Here is a 26,252-nt window from a genome sequence, read left to right as displayed (position 1 = left end):
TCCTATTGTCTGGTGAAGAGAACGAGACCCCTTCGACCCTTGGTGGAGATAATACTCGTTTGGCAACTGCAAAAAGTCTTCTTGTCCCCTTTTCATAAGTTATAAACACAGGAATGTGAGCCTCTTTAGTTTTGATGTCATGCTCTATTTGTTGCCCGGAAGGTCTAGCTTCCTCTTGAGGTTCTACAAAAATTTGAGGCCCTTTGAAGATCTCATGGGAAATGAAGGTTTCCCATGGCACTCCCAACTGAGTAAGATGATGCACAACAACAATCTTGATGACAGCAAAGTGATAAATGCTATTAAGCTGCTGCGGGTATGGTTTCCTCTTTGCAAGTACAATCATCCTCTCTATGTTTTTGCAAATGAAGTATGGTATGCTCATCATTCTAACCCTGGTAAAATGCATAAGAAATCTGATATGGTAGGCATAGAGTCTGGAGAACCTTCCCTCACATGTGAAGTATTTAATGATGAGTTTCATTAATGGCACATACCGGTCCTCCAAAAACTTAAAAGGAAACACCCTGTCCAATTAACTATGATATTTGGCTTTAATGTAGGGTTCATAGTTCTATTTGCTGATATTTTGTCGCTTGTTCCATATTTCCCCCACATCTAGCATCCTAGTTGCTTTTGCAATAATGGCTAGTGAAAGAGTGAAGTTGATGCGAGCAAGCTGTACTATATTGTCCTCCATGTTGATGACAAATTGCCTAGCCAATTCATGATGATACTTAACCCTCTCAACTAGCTCACAAAACTCAAAGCAAGATTGGTATCTGAAACAAGTGGTGGCAAGAGGGCAAGCAAGAAGTTTAGCAATGCTAATAGGCTCCTCTCTAATTATCTTCCCACCCTTGTGAGGTCTCCTAGGCTGTACATTTCTGTCTCCTGAACTGTCACTTTGTGTTTCTTCCTCATAGCTCGAGTCACTGTTTCTTGCTATAGTGCTTTTCTTAGGAAAATGATGAGATGAAGGGATGGTGAAAAATGATGATGAAAGAGGACAATGGTGATGAATATGAAGAGATTTTACCCTTGGGAACTGAAATTGGGGAATGAAGGGAATGGTTTTGGGAAATTAGGGTTTAGTGAGGGATTTAGGGTTTGATGAGGGAAATAGTTGCTTTAGGGGAATGGGATATGGGAAAATGGGATAAATGGAGTGTATTAGGGTAACAAAAGAGTGAAAAGGGGTTTGATGATTTTTTGTGAAGATGGGATGAAAATTGCACAATAGGATGGCAAATAATGCAGAGAAACTAGTGTTTCATTTTTCTCATGCAAGATTTATGAAAAACACCAATGTGACCTCAAATTCAACCTTAGGAGGATGATTACTTACTTGTAGAAGGCAAATATAGCAAATTTGAGGGTTATGGCATGATTTGGGATGATTTAGAATAATCTGGATTGATGCGCAACGCACTGGGCCCAATGCGCAGTGCCCTCCTGATGCGCAGTGCCAGTTCAAAATTACACTGCAGTTCTGCCTCTGATGCGCAACGCACTGCCTCTGATGCGCAGCGCACTGCCTCTGATGCGCAGTGCCAGGCCAAGTTGCCTTGAAAAACAGGGTTTTTGTCTCCTTGGCTCCCAAATCGCGATTTTTGCTCTCCAAGTGTAAATTTGCACAATGAAGTGATAAAGAGGACCTCTTTCACTTTAAATATGAATGACTTTAATTTTTTACTCATCTCAAACCCACTTTTCTAATGTTAAAGTCACTTTTGGTTTTGAACTCTGTTTTTCCATTGAAATTGACTTTTCTTAATCATTTGACAAACTGATGCATTGATGCTTGTGTTTTTTGCTTGCAGTGGCTGGAGTTGGCAAGGTGACCAAGGGCAACAACTCTGAACTTATTACATATAGAAAAATTAAAATTACATAAAATTTTTATACATAGAAAATAAAAACTCTGTTTTACCTCAAAACAGGGTTTTGAGGAAAAAATCACTTATTGAGTATATCATCATTGAAATTTTGATTTTGTGAACTTATTAGACCTCCTCATGTGTCTGTTGACCGTTTATTGAGCTTTTACATGACTATGGTGGAAAACCCTAGACCTAATGAGACCTAAAACCCTAAAAATGGGTTTTGCAAATGTAATGACAAAAAATGACCGTAAATGACCTGAACTTGTGAAAATAGGTCAACAGGTAAATACCATGAGGGAAAATTTGAAAATGAAACACTACCATCAATTGATCCATGACCTAATGGAATGCAACTGATCAGATGGGACACCTAAAATGCATGCAAAAAGAGAATTTTGATCACTAATGGAGGGACGAAGATATCGACACTAACATGCACAACATAGAAAGTGAATTTACTCATAAAATACAAGAGGAAAAAATCTCTTATTAACATATGAAAAACTAACCAAGTCAGGGACTTCCACGTACCACCCAACCATAGATTGGACTGAACTAAATCTCTCTTTCAGCCAATCACCCCCATGCCATATTCCAAGCATGAATGTGGGATCTCATGGAATAAACCAAGAAAAACCAAACTAGGGATTCCAAAGGCAAAACAACCTCAACCCTCAACCAGTGATTCCACCTTATGACAGGGCATCACTAATTATCACCATATTGGTCTCTACCCAAAACAACGTAAACTTTGAAACAACAACTAATACGATTGTTTTGTTGAGGTAGCAAAATAATCAACCAATTTTGAAAAGCGGTGATGCAGAATATATATCTATATATATAGCATAGTTTTTAACACTTTAAATTTTTTATGTACATTAATTTTTAGAATGTTAGTGATTTGCACGCTGATTTTAAAAAGTGTTAATTCTGCATCAGACCCCTTTTTTAAAAGGCATATTTTTTGACTTTAAATTTTCTAATGTATTAAATGTGAATAATTATTTTCTAAATTTAACAATTTTTGAGGTGGTCTTCTTCTTCATTTTTTTTTGTAGTGGGGTATTTATTTTTTTGCATAGTTAAAGAAGAATGTCGATATTTTAAAGTTTCGATATTCTACAATTTATATATCGTTAATTAATTTTTCAATTCACATCAAATAATTGTCTCTAAAAACAATATTTTTTAACAATTGACATAAAAATAAACATTTTTGAACATAAATATAACTAAAAAATTACAGATTTTGATAATTTTTTGCTAGAAATGACATGTCAAAATCATTATAGTAAAAATTTAACAAAAAATGGTTAAATAATAGTTTTTTTTTATGAATTTCATGTCAAAAAATAATAATAATCACATTGTTTTTTCAAAAAATAATGATTTACATAAAAATTAAAGCGAAAATCACATAACACAAATATTGAACATATAACAACAGTAACTGAATACTTATTCTTCTCATAAAATATCAAAGTCAAAACATTACAAGTATAACTAATTAATAGTTACAAAAAAAGAGTTTGATTTCCAAGCATAACTTAAATTTAATCAACAATATCACGTAATCCAAACTCTTCATCCTCTAGAGTTTCATCACTGTCTTCTTCCACAATATTTTCTGCTTCATTTTCCTTTTCTAATGGATCTTTGATGTCTGTGAATCTCCCAATGTATACCTTTCCAATCATTCCATCTAATGGTGGTTGAGGTTCCTTTTCCTTTTTTGTTACACATGATTCATTAAAATCTCCTTTCCTCAACCCAATTTCTTGCATTGCATCTGGAAGAAATTAAAGAGCATTAATTCTTTGCTGAATAAATTTGCACTGTACTGGGTCTTTTTCAATGGCAATGCAATTTCTTCCTTTTTGTAGGCAACATGCTAGTGTTGTACCTAATTATCAAGTACAAAAGAAATAATGAAGTAAATTAGTATAATGACATATAAATTAAGAAAGAAGATATTGAAATTCAATTCTATATAATAAAACTTATCTCAGCATGAAAATAAATCCAGAACCCAGTCTTCTTCATTTGAACATAAGTCTATAAGATAGTTAATCAATGACTGTGGTTTTTGATAAATGTTAACTATCTCTCCTTTTGCTTCTTTATCTTCATATGTTAGTTTTTTCACAACAACATCATAAACCAGTACTTGGCTATGACTCTTTCCATCTACCCGATTAAGAAGCATAGACTTATAGCTATCATCTTTTGTCCAACTATCAATATGGATGAACTCACAATCATTTATAATTGGTTGATCTTCACAGTTAAGAAGATTTGAATTTTTCCTGTAATATGAAATAGTAAAAGTTCAATTAACTTATACATAAATTATTTTTTTAACATTTATCAAACATACAATTTCAACGTCTTACCATGTAAGCTCCATCGTTGAGTTTGTTTTCCCCTTGAAGCTTGTCAATAACATTTCCAATTGTGTGTCTGAATGAAATGTCGCAAATATCCATAAGGGTGATGATGTGACTTCTACAAATCTTGCAAGCACTTTTTTAAGAGCTTGATAAGTATAAGGGTCACTATCATAGTCAATGTTTGGGATACTGAAACAATGGGGAATATCTATAATAACTAGGGAATAATCCCTTTTAGTTACGAGTTTAGCAATGTCTTCACAGTCACCTTGTATTACTTGATATTGAATAGTGTCAAGCCCATTCCAAATTAAATGAGTAAGAGTTGGATCAAGTTCAACATTCCTAAGACGCTGCTTTCTCAGTCTTTCGATCTTAATTTTTTCAATAAAACTTCTGAAACTATTTGGTGCTCCATTTGTATCATTTATTATATTTAATAAAATAAACAAATATATGTACAAGTTATAAAATAAAAATAGTATACAGATGAATAACAATGAATGTATAAATCAACATACCTTTTTAAATACAAGAAAAAATCTTTTAGTGTTGATGTAGAACTTGAATCTAGATAGTTGCGTATAACATCAACCCAAGATCTTCATTCAACAATTTAACCATTTGTTCTTGTATTGTGACTGAATAGATAAAGTAAAAAAAGCTAATATAATGATATGTATAACAAATACTACCAAGAACAATATGTTATATTTAAAAGAAAATTATATTCTAGAAATAAGTAAAAATAATTCAACAAACTTACTTTTGAAATTCCTCACACATTTCGTCCAATGATAATTCCCCTGACTTCACATGATATAATATTGTTTTGACAAGTTTTTCATCGTTCACTCCTTGCATTTCTCTCCAAGGTGTGATAGTCATATCTTCTAGAAGCTACTTCATTTCAGGATCTAATTTACTAATGCTACATATCAATGGTTTAGACTTTTTGACCTTCTGGTTTTCAATGCCAATGTCCTCCCACATGCTAAAAATATCATTAATCAATTCCCATATCTCTCCAGTTCTAAATGCCAACTGGAAAATGTTATCAATGGTTATGAATATATCAGAATGTATTTTGTCACCTTTTGAAGTGAGTTTTCCCTCAATTTGATAGCCTATTTCCATACAACATTCATTTCGAAATTCTAGTCTAACATTTATCTTATCCACACCACATTTTTCTTCAAATTCATTATGAATAAATCTAACCCTTTGGATGAAAGTCATAGATATCCTATACTCATTATCTGTATTATGATCCCATGCCAATAGATTTGCTTATGTATCTGATAAACCAACATAAGTGATACATTTCATTGTTTCAAAACGTGGATTATTGAGATATTCATCCATCAATTGCCTTTGAGCTTCTACATAATGATTCCCACCAAGCACATAATAATTGTATTCAAACCATTTTGACTCATCAAATGCTTCTTTGTTGGGAACTTGAACTGGATCAACAAGAAGCACATAATCAATCACATGAGCATATGGATTGTACCTCATCAATGTCTTCAAGTTGTGAACACGCATGTGGTGTGGCTTTCTGATTTGATATTTAAATTTTCCTTCTCTTGGCTTATAGAGTTGTCTAAGATTAAGTTGAAATGTACGACCACCCTCAATTAAGTTTGTCTTTGTCAAGTTATTTCGAATGACATTTTGTTTTGTTTTAATAAAGCCATCCTCTAAATCATCTCATGGTATAATGATTTCCCTACTTTCTTTTGAATTTTCACTAGGATCTTCACTATTGGATTTGACTATTTGAGAATAATCAACTTTCATTTTCTTCCTCCTCTTTTCTTTTAGATAAGTAACATTCTTATCATCAACTAGAACATAGACATTCTTAGGCATTTTTATTTTTGGTCTTTTATGGATCTTCTCCTTTCTAACATCAGTTCTAATCTCATCCTCAGTGATGGCAACATATTCTTCAGCGTCAGTTTCAACTTCCTCATCTTCAAAAGTAACATGTATACCTTTGCTAGATTTATCCACTATAGACATTCTTTGTTGATCCCTTGGATGGAGTTTTGTAGCACCATGAATTACTATTTTTTCTTGTTTGCCATATCTTCTTCTGACCTTGAGTAGAAACTGTTGACAACATTCATAATATCTTGCTCTATGAAATAAATGCCTCCCAACATAATTGTAATATTTTCAATAAAATAATGTCAAACAAAATATCATATGTCAATAAAAACTAAGTTACAAAAATATAATGATAAAATTACAATAACGCAAAACACATAAATATAAATAACAATATTTATGATATCTTGTGCAATCTCATTTATGATTTATTTACACATCTTTGTAGATTCCTTTGTCATGTCATACATTGACAATAATAACTGATATTTAATCCCGTCATTTGACTTGGGTGGTTTTGTAAGTACATAAACAACTTCAGTGTCTGGTATTAAACATATGTCTAGTACTTTTCCCAGCACCTCATAAAGTCCACTATTGTTAGGGATATCAACATATAGATATATCTGCAGATGTTGTTTGCCTTCTCTATCTTTCACATATCATACATGTTCTGTATGCTTCACTTCTTGTGATTTCTTCCAATAAGAAATCATCTTCTTATCGTTTCAGGCACTTGATAGATTGGTAGTTATTGGCTCAAGTTTGGTTCGTTCAACAATATTTTTTGAGGATCCACCTTTAATTTTAGTAGTCTTTGGTCCAGAAAGATTCACAAAAATCTTCCTTGATGCCATTTTCCTATAAAAAAATATACACACATATATAAATCAATAAATTACAAAAAAAATAGCTTAAGTGAACAAAAAAATGAAACAAAATCTAAAAACGATAAATAATCATAGATCATAAATAATTTTTAAAACATAAACTTTAAAAATAAAAATAAAAAGATGGCCCACCACCCCCACGGGCCTGTTTAGCCGCGGGGGTGGGGCGGGAGTGGCTGCGTGAAACCCTTCCCACCCCACCCCCGCGACCCAACGGGCCCGTGGGGGTGGAGGCCCAATTATGAGAATCAGGCCTCCACCCCTGTGGCCCAACGGGCCTGTGGGGGTTAAGGCCCGCTTGGCCCATGGGGGTGGAGGCATGATTCTAAGAATCGACCCTCACCCTTGGTGGGCTGGGCTACAGGGGTGTGTATTGCCGATGGGCACGACCAAGCCCACCATGCCCATTGCTGACGTAGTGGACTCCTACCTTCCAGGGGGCTGTCGAGTAACACTGACTCATCTAAATTTTTAATTTCTAAAAGAAATATTAATTTCATTAATAAAATGTTAAATATTATTTTACTGGAATTTGTTTTTGGTCTGGTGTTTTACACGAAGATAACAACCCAACTGACAGATAACTACTAGTAAACCTATGAGAGTTTAAGACTTGCACACAACAAAAGGGAAACTAACCTTTCAAATGCGATCTTCTTCCATTGAATATGTTGTTGATAACAATGTAGCTACTCCATAAAATTGCTCTAAGTCTTTTAATGAAACTTGAAAAGCCTTGATGTGATGTGAGGAATAGTGATATTGATGATTTTTTTTTTTTTTTTTTTTTTTTTTTTTTTTTTTACAGAAACAGGTAGTGGATATATTAGAAACTTGGCCTTAATGCCAAAGAGCAGATTAAAAAAGGTGATTCTAAAATGATAAGTGTCGAACAGCCTTGCAAGACCGTGACATTTATGATTAGCTCACATCTTTTCTTAGCTGCAACTATGTGATCAATTTCAGAGATTTTCCCAAGCTTGTGGGTACAAACAAACTGATTTAACAGAAAGCAATAAAACATGACAATGTTCTAAATTAAGGAATTGGTTCCCATATTTCCTGTTCGCCTTTGAGTAGAGCACCCGCCATAAGAAGGGCTGCTTTGTTAGCTTCAGTGTCCGCCTCCTTATTATTGGCTCTCAACACATGATAGAAATTTAAATTCTGGAAAGAGTCACCAAGGTCTGAAATTTTGTGAATCAACCTTGCTAGCCTTAGGTCCTTTGGCTTAGAATGTGTCACAATAGTGTTAATAATAACCTGAGAGTCTCTAATAACATTAACCTCCCTGATGTTTAGCACTTTCAGAATCTTGGGTCCTTGAAAAAGAGCCAAGGCCTCTGCTTGGATGCTGGAAGCGATGCCCAAGCCCCAGGCGAAACTGTGAATCCTAGAACCAGTTAGGTTTAATATAACTCCTCCAGCACCAACTCTTCCAGGGTTTCCCTTAGCAGCCCCATTAAAAAATAGAGAGTGCCTCTGATGGTTTGAAATCCATCCCTAGAGCTCTTTTGCTGTAGCCCTTATTTTCCATGCTTTTGGGAGGGAGATACTCTTTACCAATTTTTGGAACTGTAGGTTGAGAGAAGATCCCCAATTTTTATCTTGCTGGTTGAGATTTAAATCATCTTTGTGATCTCTCAGTCACTTTTTTAACTGGCATTTAATTTTAACTGTCACTAGCTTGACATCCTGTTCACAGTTTCTGAATATCCTTTTGTTTCGCTCAAGCCAGATATGCTAGCAGGTAATTTTAGGGCAAATAAACCAAGTAGCTCTAATAATTTTGTTTTTTGGAGGAGGACCAGGGTACCTTTGTAGCCATTTGACAAAAAAATCAGCAGTGGAGGAAGGCAACTCGAAGCTGGAACTCAAAGTTTTCAACAGCGCAGACTAGATATGCAAAGTAAAGGAGAATTCTAGCATCAAATGTGAAACACTTTCCTGATTTATCTTGCAAAGTCTACACCTTGAAGGGCCGTGGAATCCATGCTTCTATAGATTATCGTCATTCAAGATTTTAGAATGACATAACAGCCAATTGAAAAAGTCGATTTTTGGCAGAGAGGGGTGGTACCAAATCCCCTTCCAAGGCTCTGGATTCGTGGCCACATGGGGGCGCTCACACAGCTTGGTGTATCTCTGAGCAATGGAATAACTGCAAGCCTGCACACCCCAACCTATAGTATCCCTGATTCTCATCCGCGATGGATCCAATCCGTGAAGTTTGGAGAGCATTTCCTCGCGTTCTATAGCCAAATCTGAGGGCGTCTCAATTTTCCAGCCAGCCCAGCGTGAATCCTGCCAAGCTGAGATATCCCACAGGGAACGCATTCTAGCATCGTTCATCCAACTGCGCAACACTTGGAGAGAGGGACAGTCTCCCAGCGGCCCATTGTTCATAATTCTGTCTATCTAAAGGTTGATCCTTTTTCCATTGCTGGGGACCCAGTAGGCATGAGTATTTATAAGCAGACAGGCTTTTGAACAGAGCTTCTCGAAGGGCGTATTCAAGGCCCGCAGAGGATGGTCTAGACAGCGGGAGCGCTTGCCCTTAAAATATTTTTTCCAAAGAGCTAGATGTACCCAGCTAGGGTTAGGAGCAATAATTCTCCAAATGAGCTTAGCTCCCATGGTGATATTTTGAAATCCAATATTTTTGAAATTCAAGCCTCCTTCCAAGAGCGGTTTGGAGATGGAATCCCAACTGACTAACGAAATATTTTTCTCATTTTTCTTGCCCCCCTTCCAAAAAAATTTCTGAATGATCTCCTCCATTTTTCTGAGAATCCCGGAGGGAGCAAGAAGAACAAAAAACTGAAATAAGGGAAGACTGTTAAGGACTGATTTAATGAGGACAGACTTACCAACAATGTTGAGCCAGGTAAAGCCCCGGGCAAGCAGCTTGTTCTTGAATTTCTCCAGTTGGGGAAGCCAATCTCTGCTGAAGGCTCTTTTAAGAAATATAGGAAGGCCCAGATATTTGAAGGAAGTCTAGTTTGAGGAGGTTGCGAAAGCAAAGGTTATGGAAATGGAGTTGAGCATGCTGGAAGTGGTTTTCCAACGATAGATATGGCATTTGCCACTGTTTAAACTGCTTCCCGAATTCAAACAAAACTCGTCTAGTACTCCTTTAAATCTAGAGGCTATAAGCACAGAGGCAGCTCCCAATTACAAGGTGTCATCCGTAAAGAGGGCATGATTGATGTTTTTAACACCTCTTGCTATACAGAGCCCAACAATTTCCTAGTCCATCATTTTTTTGTCTAAACAGAAGTTGAGGACAAAGGCTTGGAGAACAAATAGAAGGGGTGAGAGAGGGTACCCCTGCTTGGGCCCTCTCGTGGCTTTGAAAAATTTAGCAGCTCTGCCGTTTACTAATGGAGTGATCCAAGGCTCCTAAATGCATGCCCGAATCCAATTTATAAAATTCTCACTAAATCCAAATTTGTGTAAGACTTTCAGCAGAAAACTATGCTTGACTCTATCAAAAGCATTTGCTAAATCAAGCTTGACAACCATACCTTTTTCCTTGCGACTCATACTTGAGTGGAATGCCCCTTGGACCGGCATGTAGTTGTCCACTATCTGTCTCCCTTGAATGAATCCTCCTTGGCTTTCCGGAATGACTTTGGGGACGATTAGCTTAAGTCTATTAGCAATGACTTTAGTAATCAGTGTATAACTGATATTACAGCGATATCGGAAGAAACCTGTTGAAGGAGTTGGCTCCTTTCTCTTTGGGGATGAGAGCAAGAAAAGCAGAGTTCGTGTTGCCTCCAATTTTCTGGCAAGCTTGGGACTTGATAACCATTTTGTATAGATCTTTTTCCACCATCTTCCAGCAAGATTGGAGGAATCTGGCTGTAAATTCATGTGGTCCAGGGGCTTTGTCCAGGTCCATGGCGAAGAGGGAATCCTTGGCTTCATTCTTAGTGACTTTAGCTTCAATAAGGTGATTCATTTCAACAGTAATCAAGGAGGGAACCACACCAATCATATCAGCGATTTGGTCCAGATTATTGTCTTTACTATACAGGCTTTTAAAGTGAAGGGAAGCAAATTTTTTTATTCTTGCATTGTCTTTGTGAGTAATAGTGCCATCTTTGATTTTGGAGATGGCATTGGTACATTTTCTTGCCTGATCTTGTTTATGGAAGAAGGAAGAGTTCCTCTCCCCTACTTTAAGCCAAAGATTGCGCGAATTAAGTCTCCAGTACTCTTCTTCTGCTAGACAAGCCTTGTGGAAGTTTTGCTGGAGCTGGGCTTCATTATCTAGAAACTCTTTAGTTATGTTAGCTGATTCAACTTGGAGTTGGTGATTTTCCAGATTGCGCTGAAGATTTTTTCTTTCATTTGCTGGATTGGGTAGAGTTTTGGCCCAGCTTTTTAAAGCCCTTTTCACTCTTCTGAGTTTCTCCTCCCAGACAAAAAATGGGGAGCCTTTTACTGGCTGCATCCAACTGCCCTTAACTAAATGCATGAAGTCTGATTCATTAGTCAAGAGCGGGCTAAATCTAAAGGGTATTGGACCTAGGTCAATCTGAAACACCAGTTCTAGCTTGATGGGTTTATGATCCGAAGTGCTGCATGGGAGGATATGAACTCTAGCCTCTAATCCAAGTAGAAGGAAAGAGCTTTGAATTAAGAGTCTATCCAATCTGGTAGCAATGTGGCTAGGACCAATTCTTTTGTTAGTCCAAATGAACTTACCAGAGATTGACTTGATGTCCAGCAGGTCCCAGTCCTGCATAAGGTCCTCTACCCATTCCCTTGCCGGATCTTGAACAATGTTGCCTCCTCCCTTGTCTGTTGATAAGAGAGTGAGATTGAGATCTCCTGCTATGATGATATTCTCAAGATTAATTAGATCTGCTTGGGTTCTTAAGGAGTCCCAATAGGCCTTTTTTTCCACAACGTTCACGGGGATGTACACATTGAAGAGGCCGATAATCTCTTTTGAGTCTAAGTGCTACAATTTTAAGAGCAGCCAGTGAGTATTAAGGGTCTCAGAAACGAATGAGAATTTGCTAGTGTTCCAAAGAGTGGCCAGCCCTCCAGAAGCCCCTCGGGCTGAGATAGCTTGCACCTCACATTTGTTCCAAAGTTTCTTGCTTGCCTGAAGGAAGACAGAGTCTTCTAGTTTGGTCTCCTGGATGAGAAGTATGTCAGGATTTTCTGTTCTTATTAAACTTCGGATGGCTTCTTCTTTGATTCTACTCCCCACACCTCTACAGTTCCAGGAGACTATCTTCATAATTTGTATTTCTGGTTGGCTCCCTTGGAGCCTTGGGGCTGTTTTCTCGCCATATTTGCTTTTGATGCTAGGAGCTTCTCAAGGGTTGGCTGGCTACCTTGGAGCTTATCCTTAAAAGTTTATTTCTCTCTTTTTTCCCGATCTGATTTGCAGCCTCTTATGGATCTCCTTATCGAAGTTTGGGATTCTCCTATTTCCCCTTCTTCCTCCGAGCACTCCAATTCATGCTGCTCTTCCTCTGCTTCAACTATGTTTCCTTTAGAGCTCTCAGTCATTGCCATATCTATTGCTGGAACACCACTTCCAACCATTGCCATATCTATTGTTGGAACACCACTTCTAGCCATTGCCATATCTGTTGCTGGAACACCACTTCCAGCTTGCTCAACTCCATTTCCCAAACCTTTGGGGGTGCCTTTAGAGGGCAGGGTTGATTTTTGATATTATAGTTCCTGATTTTCCTCTATTTGCGAGCTTAATGGGGCGAGTTTGTTTTCTCCTTTCTGGGAGAGGGATGCTGGGGGGCCTAAGGACCTCTTCCGTTTGGACCAACCTGCTTTTGAATTTTACTGGCACGCTTGACCTGATTCCAAACTTCTTCTTTACCCTTTTCTGGTTCCACATTAGTTGGGCATCCTCTGGTGAAGTGGCCTTAGACATGACATTTTAGGCATTTGAAAGGTAGCTGCTCATAGTCAAGCTTCTGTAAATGGGTCCAGTTTCCTACTTTGATTTTGATGGCTTCTAGGAGACCCACCTCTAGGTCTACTTCTACGCAGATACGAGCACAGTCATATTGATCTTTGCTATTTTCCCCATCTATGAATTTCCCAAGGGAATTTCTGATATGTTTCAGCGAGTCCCAGTTCCAGCAATGGACTATGAGATTAGGAAGTCTGACCCATACAGGGACAACTGAGGGGACATCGTTTGTAGGGTCGAAATCCAACATCCATATATTGAGGTACAAACCCTAGGGGCCCATGAAATAGGGGTCATTCTGAAAGATCAGATCCTTGTCCTCCTTTGAGGTGAATTCGAAGAGGAAAAATCCTCGTCCTAAGAAGTAAGAGGTGACGCTGCTCTTGATCAGAGGAGCCTAGTTCCTATTTACCCAGGACTCAGTGGTCTTAGGAGAAGGCCATAGACTGGTGAACTGACCAATGAGAGCCCACTCAGCTAAGGAGAGGGCAACTTGAATCGGGGTCTCTGGCAGCAGGGAGATTTCAGGAATGTCTTCCAGCCTCTTGAAAAACTTGGTTGCTTCGCTCTTCTTCTTCTGCAGCAAGCCAGCCAAGAGCCGAGAGAAAGCTTCGGCAGATGAAGGCAGGCCTTCCTGGGGCGAGCTCGGGACCTCCATGAGGGCGAGCTCAACTTAATCATCCCACCTAGTAGAAGACATGCGCTCTGAATCGTAGAAACTCAAAAAGGAACGCCAAGAAGGGGGCAGAGGGCCCAAAGCCACAGGCCGCAAAGCAGTAAGGGCATAGAGGCGTAGCTAGGGTTTCATGGTTGCTCCAGAGCTCAATTTTATTCCTGGTCTTAATTGTTAATAAAAAACTGTGATATTGAAATTTATGATATAGCGAAAAATTATTGAATTATTTTACCACACAGTGAAGCATCAACATCTTCGTTGCGTAACAACTCTATTCGTATTGATGAATATAACATAAATTATTTCACTATGAATAGAGAGTCAAATATTCCACTTAGTCCTAATCCTATGAGAGCAACACTGATGAAGGGTGGGATGAATAATCTCAAATAAATAATGAGTCACGGTTTCCACTTAGTCCTAATCCTTTGGACTATAAGAGTAGCAGTGATGAAGAGCATGACGAATAATTTCAAATAAATAAAGAGTCGTGGTTTCCACTTAGTCCTAATTCTATGGACTATAAGAGTAGTAGTTATGAAGAGCATGATGAAGAATTTCAAATGAATAGAGAGTCACGGTTTCCACTTAGTCCTAATCCTATGGACTATGAGAGAAACAGTGATGAAGAGCATAACGAATAATTTCAAATAAATAAAGAGTCACGGTTTCCACTTAGTCCTAATCCTGTGGACTATGAGAGCAGCAGCGATGAAGAGCATAGTTTCGACTTAGTCCTAATCCTATGGACTACGAGAGCAGCAGTGATGAAGGCCAAGATGAAGAGTTTCCAATAAATCAAGAATCACAGTTTCCACTTAGTCCTAATCCTATGGACTATGAGAGCAATAGTGATGAAGGCCAGGATGAAGAATTTCCAATAAATCGAGAATCACATTTTCCACCTAGTCCTAATCCTAAGGACTATGAGAGCAGTAGTGACGAAGGGCAGGATGATGAATTTCCAGTAAATAGAGAGTCACATTTTCCACCTAGTCCTAATCCTAACGATTATGAAAGCAATAGTGACGAGGGGCAGGATGAAGCACTTAGTCCTAATCCTAAGGACTATGAGAGCAGCAATGACGAAGGGCAGGATGAAGCACTTAGTCCTAATCCTGAGGACTATGAAAGAAATAGTGACGAATGGTAGGATGAAGAATTTCCAGTAACTAAAGAGTCACATTTTCCATGTATTCCTAATCCTATGGACTATGAGAGCAACACTGATAATGCACATGATGAATAATATTCAATAAACATCGAGTCAAATTTTCCATTTACTCCTAATTCTAAGGACTATGAGGGTAGCATTGAAGAAGGGAAAGATGAACAATATCCTCCAAGTCAGTATTTCAAAAGCACAAATGATCATAGTGAGGGTAATATTCCTCGTAATGATGAAGAAAATGCTTATACAGATGATTATCCAATGATGGAGATGTTTCCAGCAAATTTTGTATCAAGGAGTAGAAGAAAACCTTTTCGTATCAATCCAAGATGTTCTAGTTATACAAGGGGTTTTGAAGAATATCTCACGAGAAGAAGTTATATCAGTGCTCTCATTTCAAGTGAATGTTGTCAAAAGGATTGCTTGAAATATATGGATTTCAAGTTTGCATTGGATAAAAGGAAGAGATATTTGTAAATGAATAAAAGCATGCAAAATTCATATTTAGCGGGGTGCATACAATCTACATTGTTAGGTTATGATTACAATATTGGGTATTTATTTATCTATAGAAAGGCTTTCAAAATGTTTCATTCAATGGGTAATTTTTGTCTGTCACGAATCTAAGAAAATTTGGAAAAGGATCCCATATTTTATTCAGATGTATGTCATAAATGACAGTTTGGGCCATTATCAAACACTGCAATGTCATGGATGAAAGAATTCTTTTCAAAGAATGGAGAGTGTATGCCAAATAGAGAGACAAAACATATTCCAGATAATTTCTCAAGACAAGAAATCTACAACTTATGCAAAGAATAAGCAGAAGGTGTTGAAGGAATGGTCAATTTATTCCATATCAATATTTTGTGAAGATATGGAAGAAGGAATTCAACAATGTCTGTATTCCTAAGAAGACAAGGATGGGGATTTGTAGAACATGTTCTTCTCTTAAATAAAAAAGGGATAAATGTGAAGGGGCAGAAAGAGATAAGCATTCATAACATTAATTTTTAAAATTGTATAGTCATCAACTATGAAAACGTATTTATTAATGATCTTATTTTATGTTGTGTAGTTTCCATTGTTAATGCGTTTCAATAGCATCACACACAACAAACAAGGGAAAGGAAAAAGTTGTACAAGCATCAAAAGAAGTGTTCTAATAATCCAAATAAGTATTTGGGTTTGATAATTGATGGTATGGACTAGAAGAAAACAATTCTATCACATTTTGTTCTCACACCCAAGAATTTACAGGAGGAAAATTTTATTCAGTATCACTTGGGTCGGTTGTATGGTCTTCAATGGGAAAATGTTGCCAAGGGTATACTTCACAGCTCCAAATATTCATAATGATGCAAATTTGAAAATAACCATAATTCATGATGTGCTTTCTCATTGGTTTGGTAATCTTCCTGAAGTTTTGTATCTACAATTGGACAACACTTGTCGTGAAAACAAAAATCAGATTGTTTTTGGATATCTAATCATGCTTGTTGAATTGAGAAATTTTCAGAAGGTAAAGGTTGGTTTCCTTCTTGTTGGGCACACTCATGACCATATTTATCAGATGTTCAGTCGTTTTTCAGTCACATTGAGGAGGAAGGATATTGGGAGCTTGCCATCATTAATTGAATATATTAAGAAAGCATACATTCCAGAGCATATTTTTGATGTGTTGGAAGAAACTATTGACATGCGAAGGTTTATTCTGGGATCGCATGGTGAGGAGAAATTCATTGAACAACTTAACGACATTAGCTTCCAACATCAATTTCGTATCAAAAAAATTGATTGGAAAACACTAATATGGGGCAAGAAGTATTCAACTATTGTAGAATGGATGTCGTCATCAGGTTTGGCATTTTTGAATTTCATTCCAAATCATCCAATATTTACGTCAAATATATTGTTATTACAATCGGTTGTTGAGGTTCATAATGAATGCAGGCAAAATAGAGATATACATTACTCTGATTGCTTGGAAGAAATTAAAAAATGTATTAGATATACATATGAGTACTTTGATATCGCTGATTATATTTGGTGGGAGTCTTTTTTCAATAGTCAAAGTGATATCATTTCAAGAACAACAAATGAAGATATACCTTTGAAAACTCCATTTATTTGGCCACAAAATGTGTCAAATGAAAACGAGGAAAGACACAGTGTTGAACAACAAAAATCTCAAGGTATTATTGATTCTTCACAAGTAGAGGAAAGAGGAATGTATATTGGTTCCAGAAGATCTCGTGCACAACGTGAAGCCATGGAAAACCTTTACAGGGGTTCAGTACAGGATATTAAGAAGGGTTGCATGATCGCAATGTTAGCAGATGGAGATCCCAATGGCTATCCATTCTGGGTTGCTAAGGTTATAAATTTCATTACAAAAAATGAAGATGTTGCAGGTGTTGAAGTACATTGGTATGCCACAAATACACACCCATTCAATGGTGTGTACAAGCCAGAGATGGTAGTTGATAAAAAAATTGGCGGAAAGAGAAAAAGAAAGGGTACAAATATAAATCGTCACTGCACAAACCTCTTAAAATTGGAGGATGTTGACATACTTGTTTATGACTTCAATTTAACAAAGAGAGGAACTCTTCGCTTCAAGACGATAGAGATTCTGAAGAGGTTTTTACCAAAAGAAACAATGTTGAGATGGGAGTCTGCTGAAACTAGTCATAGATCTAGAAGAATTTTGAAACCTGAAATGGTGGACATGCATGTGGACTTAGATGGGGCACTAGTTGATGAAAGAGAAGAATATGGAACATATTCATCTGCATCCAGTCATTCATCTGAAGATGTGAATTCTGATGGTGTTCAAGAAAATATGAGTGATTTTGAATAAAGTTCTAATACAATTTATATAACTAATGTTTGCATCGTATCTTGAAATAAAAATTTTGATTTCCATATGATGTTAAATGAAGTTATGAGTCATTTTATGTTTGTTGGATTATATGTTTTAATTATGATGATTTTTATTGTTTAGAATATCTATAATGCAACGATAACTTAGAGATATAATTTATGTTTCATTCACTCTAAATGTATTGACATTTTGATTAATTTAATCATGTAATTTTCTCATAACATTTAAACCATGACATTAGCATAAGGAACATGAGCACCAATAAGAAACAATCAAGTGGGAAACCCCCAACACCATGTCTATCTAGGAAATGGCAAGGCTAGGCAAACCACCATCAATTTAGGTAATCCTCCATGCCAATGAGATATCATAACCAAATAACCACATGCATATACCATGCATGCCAAAACTAGCAAGGAAATCATACATGCAACTTGATACCTGCAAAGAAGACCCAGTGTATCTGTTGATCCCGTTATCCTTTGTGCTTTCCTATTTTTCATTTTCCTTCTTCCTCCAAATCCAAAGTAAGAGTGCTCCAAGAAAACTCTAAGTGTGCTATAGTATGTGAGCGAGAGAATTGAATGAGAGTGCCAAAGACTGAAATGACTAAAGGTAAAATTGACAAAAAGTTGTGAACTAATCCTCATAAGCCTTTTTATCATTGAGGCCTCTATTTTCTTCATTTTCCTCTATTTTTCCTCACATGCAATTTTGTGACCTTTCACCTTCATTTTCTCCTATTTTCCATTATTTTCAAAAATAAAATGCCAATCAATGCCTATTTTCCTTTGCCAATGCCTTTGCCAATTTCCATAGAAATTATTAATCACTAGTGATCCCCATCTCTATGTTTTTTACCAACATTCAACTTGGAATATGTGTCCCATGACCTTGGTTTTATTTTTCCTTTATTAACTTTATTACATGGATTTTTAACTGGGGTTGTTACAGAGAAGATGTTGAGAATAATTGAGAGAAGTGTGTCCCTGTGCATTTGATTATCTGATTAGCTAGTGGGTAAAGGTGGGTTACCTTATAGGCCCCGTTTCAGTTGGAATTACTAACTTTACGTGGTTTAACACTCTATCCTCAAGCTCTGGTATCTAGTAGGGGGTGATTGCTGCAAGAAAGGATTGAATGCAATATGTCTAAGTTTGGTCGAAGAGTTGAAGCCCCAATCTTAGTTCCAAATATGTCAACTTAAGATAATTGTTAATTATGCCTTATGTGCCAATAAATAATAAATGAATGTTCATGGTGCATTTTAAATGCCTTTTGAATATTATGCTCATGTTTGATGTGTTCGTTCGATGCGTACATTAATGTTGATGAATGGTGATTCCTATGTGAATGTATGGATGCTTATTGCTTGATTATGTGTTGGTTAACAATGGCTTGTCAATGTTGGGAAATGGAGTTTCTTTTATGATAGGGAAATGTTCTTTTCTTGCATGGTTTTGGAATGGTATGATTCCTTATGTTATTCTAAGCATAAATTCTATTGTATTGACATGTATGCATATGGGTATCTGCTATTTCCTAAGTATGGGATATTATCTAAGTTTCCTAAGTGGCAGGAGATGGGTAGATCTTTGTAATATTTATCATTTTGTTGTGTTGTTGAAGGAATGGTTCAATTCTTGTGTTTACTTTGAGCTCCAATTTAATATAATTATTTGAGCATGAAGGATGGGCAAATCCTTGATGTTAAAATTCTCTTTGTGTTTTAATGATTTGCATAATTGTCTTTTATAGCTGGTCGATGCTTATTTATAAGCTTAAGGAGGATAGTGTTACTTACATGAGTAATATGTGTGTGTGTGTGTGTATGTGGAATGGGTTGGGATGAGCCTTGCTAAAATCTCAGGAGGGATAGTGAGTGTAATGTATAAATATGTGCATACACTAAAAGTTCAAAAGGGATTAGTTGTAAGAGGTTTGTGTCTATATGTATGTACACATATATAGTTTAGAGGGGGTTGGGATTTAAGTCTCTAAGGCATGACCTTCGAGTTGAATAGGCCCATGTGTGCAAGTGTTGTAACCAAGCATTGGGGGAGGAAAACCCCAAGTCATAAAAATTATGCCACATGGGGCTGGAAGTCCAGGGCCCGAAGGGGTAAGGGGTTAACTTATGCCATAGGAGGCTAGAATTCTAGGGACCAGAGGAGAAAGGGGTTTGAGCCTTAAAGGCCATGTGATCAGGCACCATGCCCAACTACAGAAGAGGAGGCAAACTGATCCTTTGGATGTGCAGAAGCATCAGAGTTGTCCACATAAACCTTGAGGAATTACCCCAAAAGTTTCAAGTGGAGGCATGTGAGGATCTCGTCGGGATTTAAACAACTAGGATGATGTGGCAAGGGTGGTACATTACGAGTCGACACCTACTGCGTGATAGGTTAGATGCATGGCAAGGCCAGATAGGTTGGACTTTGAATGGCCATATCTTTTGAACTGGGAGTTTGATTGAGGAAAATTTTATATGGTTGGAAAGGTATCGATGAGATAGATGCAACAATGTCATATGTTTAAGTCTTAAGGAAGTTGAGAAAGATCAAAATATTTAGACCCCATTTCCATAACGGGACATTGGAGGTCGATTCATCAGAATAACTACCTCCTTCTACCCTTAGTAGGGGCAAGGGATAGTAGGGGATATTTTGCAACCTTCTTAGGAAAACCTACAAGTGATACTCCTCATAAACCATGGTTTCAATACAAGACTTATTCTTCTTTTTTTACCCCCAAGTATCTTAACTACTACTAAAACTTCCTTATCGGTATCCATTCCATGGAGATATAATATCACTATTTGGAATCAAGTTATTAGTTTTTAAGTTTGATTATTTAATCAAGTGGACTACGACCTTACATATCTCTAAAACCAAGTGACGTGTTTCATTTATATTTTCATTTATGTGTTTATATGGAAATTCATTTCAAATATACAAGAGTTCCAATTAAATATGTATATTATTATTTTCTCAATGCTATCTATTATCACTCGTCCGGATCTCCAAGGCTGAGGAAGATTCCAGCTGAGGTAACCACATACCAATCTTTTGACTTGGTAGCTAGCCCTACCAGGCCGAAGAGGGTTCTCTCCAAAGGATCACAACCAAGAGGGCTGGATAAATTAGGGTTCTAGGCTAGATATAAAGTGCAGAGGGTTGTTTGATTTGATTTTGATTCGGGTAGTCACTCGATGAGTGCATTAGGTCAGAGAGTGAACTAGGTCAGGGAAAAAGAGAATCAGAATTGCAGACATCTGGTGGGGCAAGGTAGGCAAGTTACTTTAACACTTTGTAGTATAGTGATGAAATGGTTTAGGCCGGTGAGGTGCTAAAAAGAGCATGAAAACCATGAATTCTTTATAAACTGAAGAAATGAAACAATTTATGATGATTTTCCCAAAACAGAGCATAGAAGATGAATTCTGCTTATCACACCTTGAAAATCAAACATATTTGGAAGTGAAATAGATAATGAAAGGTACAAAACATTCACACACATGTAACTGAAGAAGAAACAACATCAAAATACCATGCCATAGGAATCGCACCAAAATAGCTGCAAGTCATCCAATATATTCCATGCCAAAGTCTAAAACACTAGTACAACATCCAATAGAGCCCAACATGTAGAATGACTAAGAAATTACATGATATAGGCCTTAAACCAACTCATCCTAGCCTCAGGGGTCGAATCCATGAGAGGAGGAGCAGTTACAACAAAAACTGAACTAATAGCTAGAGTGTAGGGTGGTCAAAGTGACTCATCCCTAACTTAAGTAAACATATTCATTACATCTCATGGAGGCCATTTAACTAATGTACTTACCTAGGTAACAGTAATAACATGATAATTACATCAATAATATGCATTACAACAGTAAAATATTGGTTTCCCATAGGTAAAAATAAAATTTGGAGAAGAACAGTGAAAATTAGGCTGCATGGTCAAACGTGCAGTGCTAGTGTTAAACGTGCAATGCCATCTTCAGACCTACTTTTTCCTGCCTTCCCAGTATCCAAATTGAGCCCAAGATACCTCATTGGAAAGCTTATCCTGTCTAGTTTCCAAGAATGCCTTTTTTTCTTTTCAAAATGGGCTTGATTTGACCCCAAAAACTCCATTCTGCCAAGACTAGTCAAACACACAGTGCCTGGTCCAAAAATGAGGCAGAAACATGATTTTTTGGTAGTTTTTTGCCTTTTTCACCTTCCTTTTTTTCATTCCAACGCTGGAAACATGGTTTTCTGAGATGTCTTGGTCCTTCTAAATCCATTTTTTCCTTCCATTCCTCCAAAAAGTGTCCCAAAAAAGTGCACAACGCCTAGGGCGTTGTGCGTTTGACCATGCAGCTGATATGAAATTGCCTCAAAAAACACAGAAAAGACAGTATTACAAAAAATGAGCCAAGAGTCTTCAAAATTGGTCAAGGAGCTGATGTTTGGTGTGGCTAGGCATGGAGTGAAGCCTCTACAAGTATATCAAGCTTCTTCTTCTCTTCTTGGTGAGTTAGGGCTTCAATTTTTGCCTTAGCAACTTTGAGCTTTGCCCTTGCTATTTGGTTTCTTTGGAAATAATACTTTGCTATCCTTCTGATGTTATTGTCACTTTTGGCCTTGTCTAGGAGCTTTTCAAGATGATTTTTCACCCTCTCAAGCCAATGCTCTCGGTTCTCATTGATCATTTTGGAAAATTTTTCATTTAGGGTGAGCTCATTAGCTAGTTCAACCTATTTCTGTTTTTCTAGCTCCAAGGCTCTTTTTAGGCCTCTGGTCCTTGGGCTTCTTCTTGACACCTGTTCCTCCATCTGGTCACCATATTCTCCATATGCTTCATCAAGTAAAGCCTTAGCCTTTTCAGCCTCCCTCTTTGCCTTGATGAGCTAAATCTCCATGACCTCGTGTTTGTCCTCAAACTACTTGTTTTCCTACTCATAATATGAGATGATGTATTTTTCCCTCTGTAAGTTGATCTGGATCTCCCTGATGAGTGCATCTTTTTCTTTGATGATAATGTTTTTGCTTTCACTATCATCATGCTCACCTAGGTCAACTAAGTCAAAATCCTTTTTTTTCTCATGGAGGTCCTCCTGCTGCTGCCGGATCTATATCTTTGTCATCTTTTCCTTGCCCTTTTGTACCTGTTTTTCCGATGAATAAGGCAAGACCCCTCCCACAATCCATGGGGCAAACACCAGCCTATGGCCTCTCTGATAAGTGTGTGTCAAAGTGCCCAATTCAACCCCTTTAGGTTTGATGACCTCAACCTATTAAATCTTCTCTTGCTCCTCGATTTCATCTTTGTTAGGTGAATGAATATGCTCATGAAATGGTGATGATGGAGGTGATGGTGAGGCTAACTGATCAGATGAGGATGAATGATCTATGGGCTGAGATGGAGGAATGGAGGTGGAAGGATGAGATGATGAAGGGATACTTTGAACATTTTGAGTAGATGAATGAGTGAATATGGGATTAGCTATGAAGGTACTCCATGCAATGTTGAGTTCCTTGAGATGATAAAGGACTATGATTTTAATGAGGAAATGATGAAAGAGACTCTTCATTTGATCTTTATACTCCTTTTTCTGGGCAATGTAGGCCATCTTCTCAACACTCTGGAAAAGATAGTAGGGTATATTGAGCATTTTTACCCTAGTGAAATGCATTAAAAGCTGGATGTGATAGGAATAGAGCCTAGAAAATCTACCTTCACATGAAAAATATTTCATGATAATCTTCATCATTGGGGCATATATGTCAAGGAGGTGTGAAAAAGGAAAATAACCCCTTATTTCATTTTGGTACCTTGGTTTCATGTAAGGCTCATAATAATGTCTCTCCAAATCACCTTGTTTAAACCATTTCTCCCCAACATCTGGGATTCTAGTGGCAACTGATATAATGGCAGTAGATAAAGTAAAATTGATACCTACTAGAGTGACTTGGTTGTCTTGGAGTTTAAATATGAAGAGCCTAGTCAACTTAGGATGGTGTTGGACTACCTAAACTTGCTCACAGAAATCATAACAGCCTAGCCATTTGAAGGATGTCACAGCCATAGGAGATGCCAAGAGTTCCCTGAGATCTGTGGGCTCAAATCTGTGTATCTTGCCTCCTTTGTGTGTTTTCTTGACCTCTGTCTCTTCTCTATCTGTTTCCTCTTCCTCACTGTGTGGTTTGTATTCCTCATCTTCCATGGTGTTTAATATCAAACCCTAGGGAGGTATAAGGTAGTGGGAATGTAGTTTTTTGGGAATAGGAAATGGGGAAGGGTAAATATGAAGGAGATGGGTGAAGGGATATATGTAATGGAGGAGGATATAGGGTACTAGTATGATAGCTTTTGAGATGGGGGAAATTGTTTGCAATGTAGGGGTTTTGGGAGCCTAGGTAGTTGTGCACCTAGGACTTAGGGTTTTGGGACAAAGGTTTAAAGGGTATTTGGGATAAAAGGTTTAGGGAAAGGGAATAAAGGTGTAGGGGAGTGTATAAAAGGAATTGATAGTGCAAGGGTAGTTTTGGGGGAGATCTAGGGTTTAGATATAGGATGAACACCAAATCTTCAATTAAACTTTTAAAACACTTTGAGAGTGACTTAAGGAGGAAGAAACACACTATCCTTAGTTGTTACTTACTTGTTTGGAGGTCAAATTCCCTTTGGGGGAGCTGAGGAGGTGACTGTAGCCTTTTCTAGACAAACGCATAGCGCCAATGGGGAGTGCGCAGCGCCTCAGGCAAGCGCACAACGCCTTAAGGGAACACACAGTGCCTTAAGGAAACATGCAGTGCCAGGTAAACGCGTAGTGCATGAAGAGAACACATAGCGCCAGAAGAGAGCATACAACGCTTGCTCTGTTCTGCCAATTTTAGCCCAGAATTGTGAAAAGGGTCTCTTGGGGTTTGCTCAATCAATGGTAGGAGGCAAATGAAGTTGAGTTTGAAGCTAAGAAGTCCTTTATAGCTGAGTGAATTTGATCTTTTAACTTTAAAACCCACTTTCTAATGTTTTATTTCACCTTTTTGACATCTTTGCTAATTTCCTTTCTAAATTTTTCCTTTGCAGGTGGATGATGCTGGAGTTTTGGAAATATTTACTCTTGAATTTTGCTTGGATGAAGTTGGCACATAGAGTTTGAGTGAACAGCTTAGGAATAGTAACTTATTACATATAATGGACATAAAATTACATAAATAAATAAAAAAATATTACATCTCTCTTTTTGAAATAAAATTACAATCTTGAAACAAAACTCATACTTTGGAATGAAAATTAGAGCTCGGGAAACCATAGTTACATGTTTGCAAATCCTCTTTGAATGGAAAAGGGATATTATTTCTTTCACTCTCATGCTTTTGCTGGCTTTATGCAGTGAATGGTGTTTTATTGGACCTTGGAGGAATGAAACCTAGTGACCTAATGGGATCTTGAATAACCAGACTTCATGTAGACTTGACTGACCTAAGACATGATGAAATGAGCTTTTATAATGAATGTATGCTCAGTAAGACACAGGAAGGTGGGCCAACAAATATTGATTTTTTGAGGGAGAGTGGGATTTTGACTTGAGCTACCATCAGTGAGTAAATTTTTTGCATGAGGACCTAGGTGGAATGATAAAAATTTCAACATGGGACACTAATATGATATGAAAGAGGAGTTTTGATCACTGATGGCAGTATGCAAATAATGACTCTAACATCAGCCTTATTTGGGGATGGAAGCTCCTTGGAGGTGTCAAGAACATCGTAGACCAAGTGCCTAACCATGTGGGCCAATACGGTAAAAAACTTAAAATGAAATTCTTGACTAAACGCTGACAACTCAAATAACTCAAACTAGCATTCTTAACTGAAGACTGAATATTGAAAATGGCAGAAAATCAGTGAAGCTCCATGGCCTTCACTTCGGGCTTCGAACTCCAGTGATTCTCTACTTTACATTTGCAGAAAATTAAACTGTATGTACACTGAAACCAGGACAATTCAAAAAATATAGTGCTTAAGGAGCCTACTATTGACTAGTCCTCTCAAGCATGGTTCTCCATTCATATCATCCAACAAGAAAGCATTTTGTCCCTGGAAAGTTGAAATATGATAAGGGCCTTTCCATAGGTTTTCAAATTTACCATGCTTACCCTTATCTTTATTTCTGGCATCCCAAAGAAGCACCACATCTCCAATTTTTAAATCATCTTCCTTTGTTTTCGGTAATAGATTCTTTTTATAATTTGATGAAGCTTAGAGGTGTTTTGAAATATCTCATCCCGTGTTTGTTGTAAGTGAATCATTTGATTGATCTGACGCTGAATATCATTCTCTTCACTTCTCACTTCTTGTAACAATTTCATGACCGGGACTGCTAATGATGAAGGAAAAACAATATCTACTCCATACACAATCTGAAAAGGAGAAAGCCCAAGAGATTTCTTACTACTCACCCGATCTGCCCATAATGCATTGATTAGCTTTTT

Source organism: Pinus tabuliformis, chromosome Q, assembly GCF_031772625.1.
Source record: "Pinus tabuliformis cultivar Carrire ecotype Pingquan chromosome Q, CPIR1, whole genome shotgun sequence".
In the NCBI taxonomy this organism is placed as follows: Eukaryota; Viridiplantae; Streptophyta; class Pinopsida; order Pinales; family Pinaceae; genus Pinus; species Pinus tabuliformis.
Note: the sequence above shows the minus strand (reverse complement) of the source record.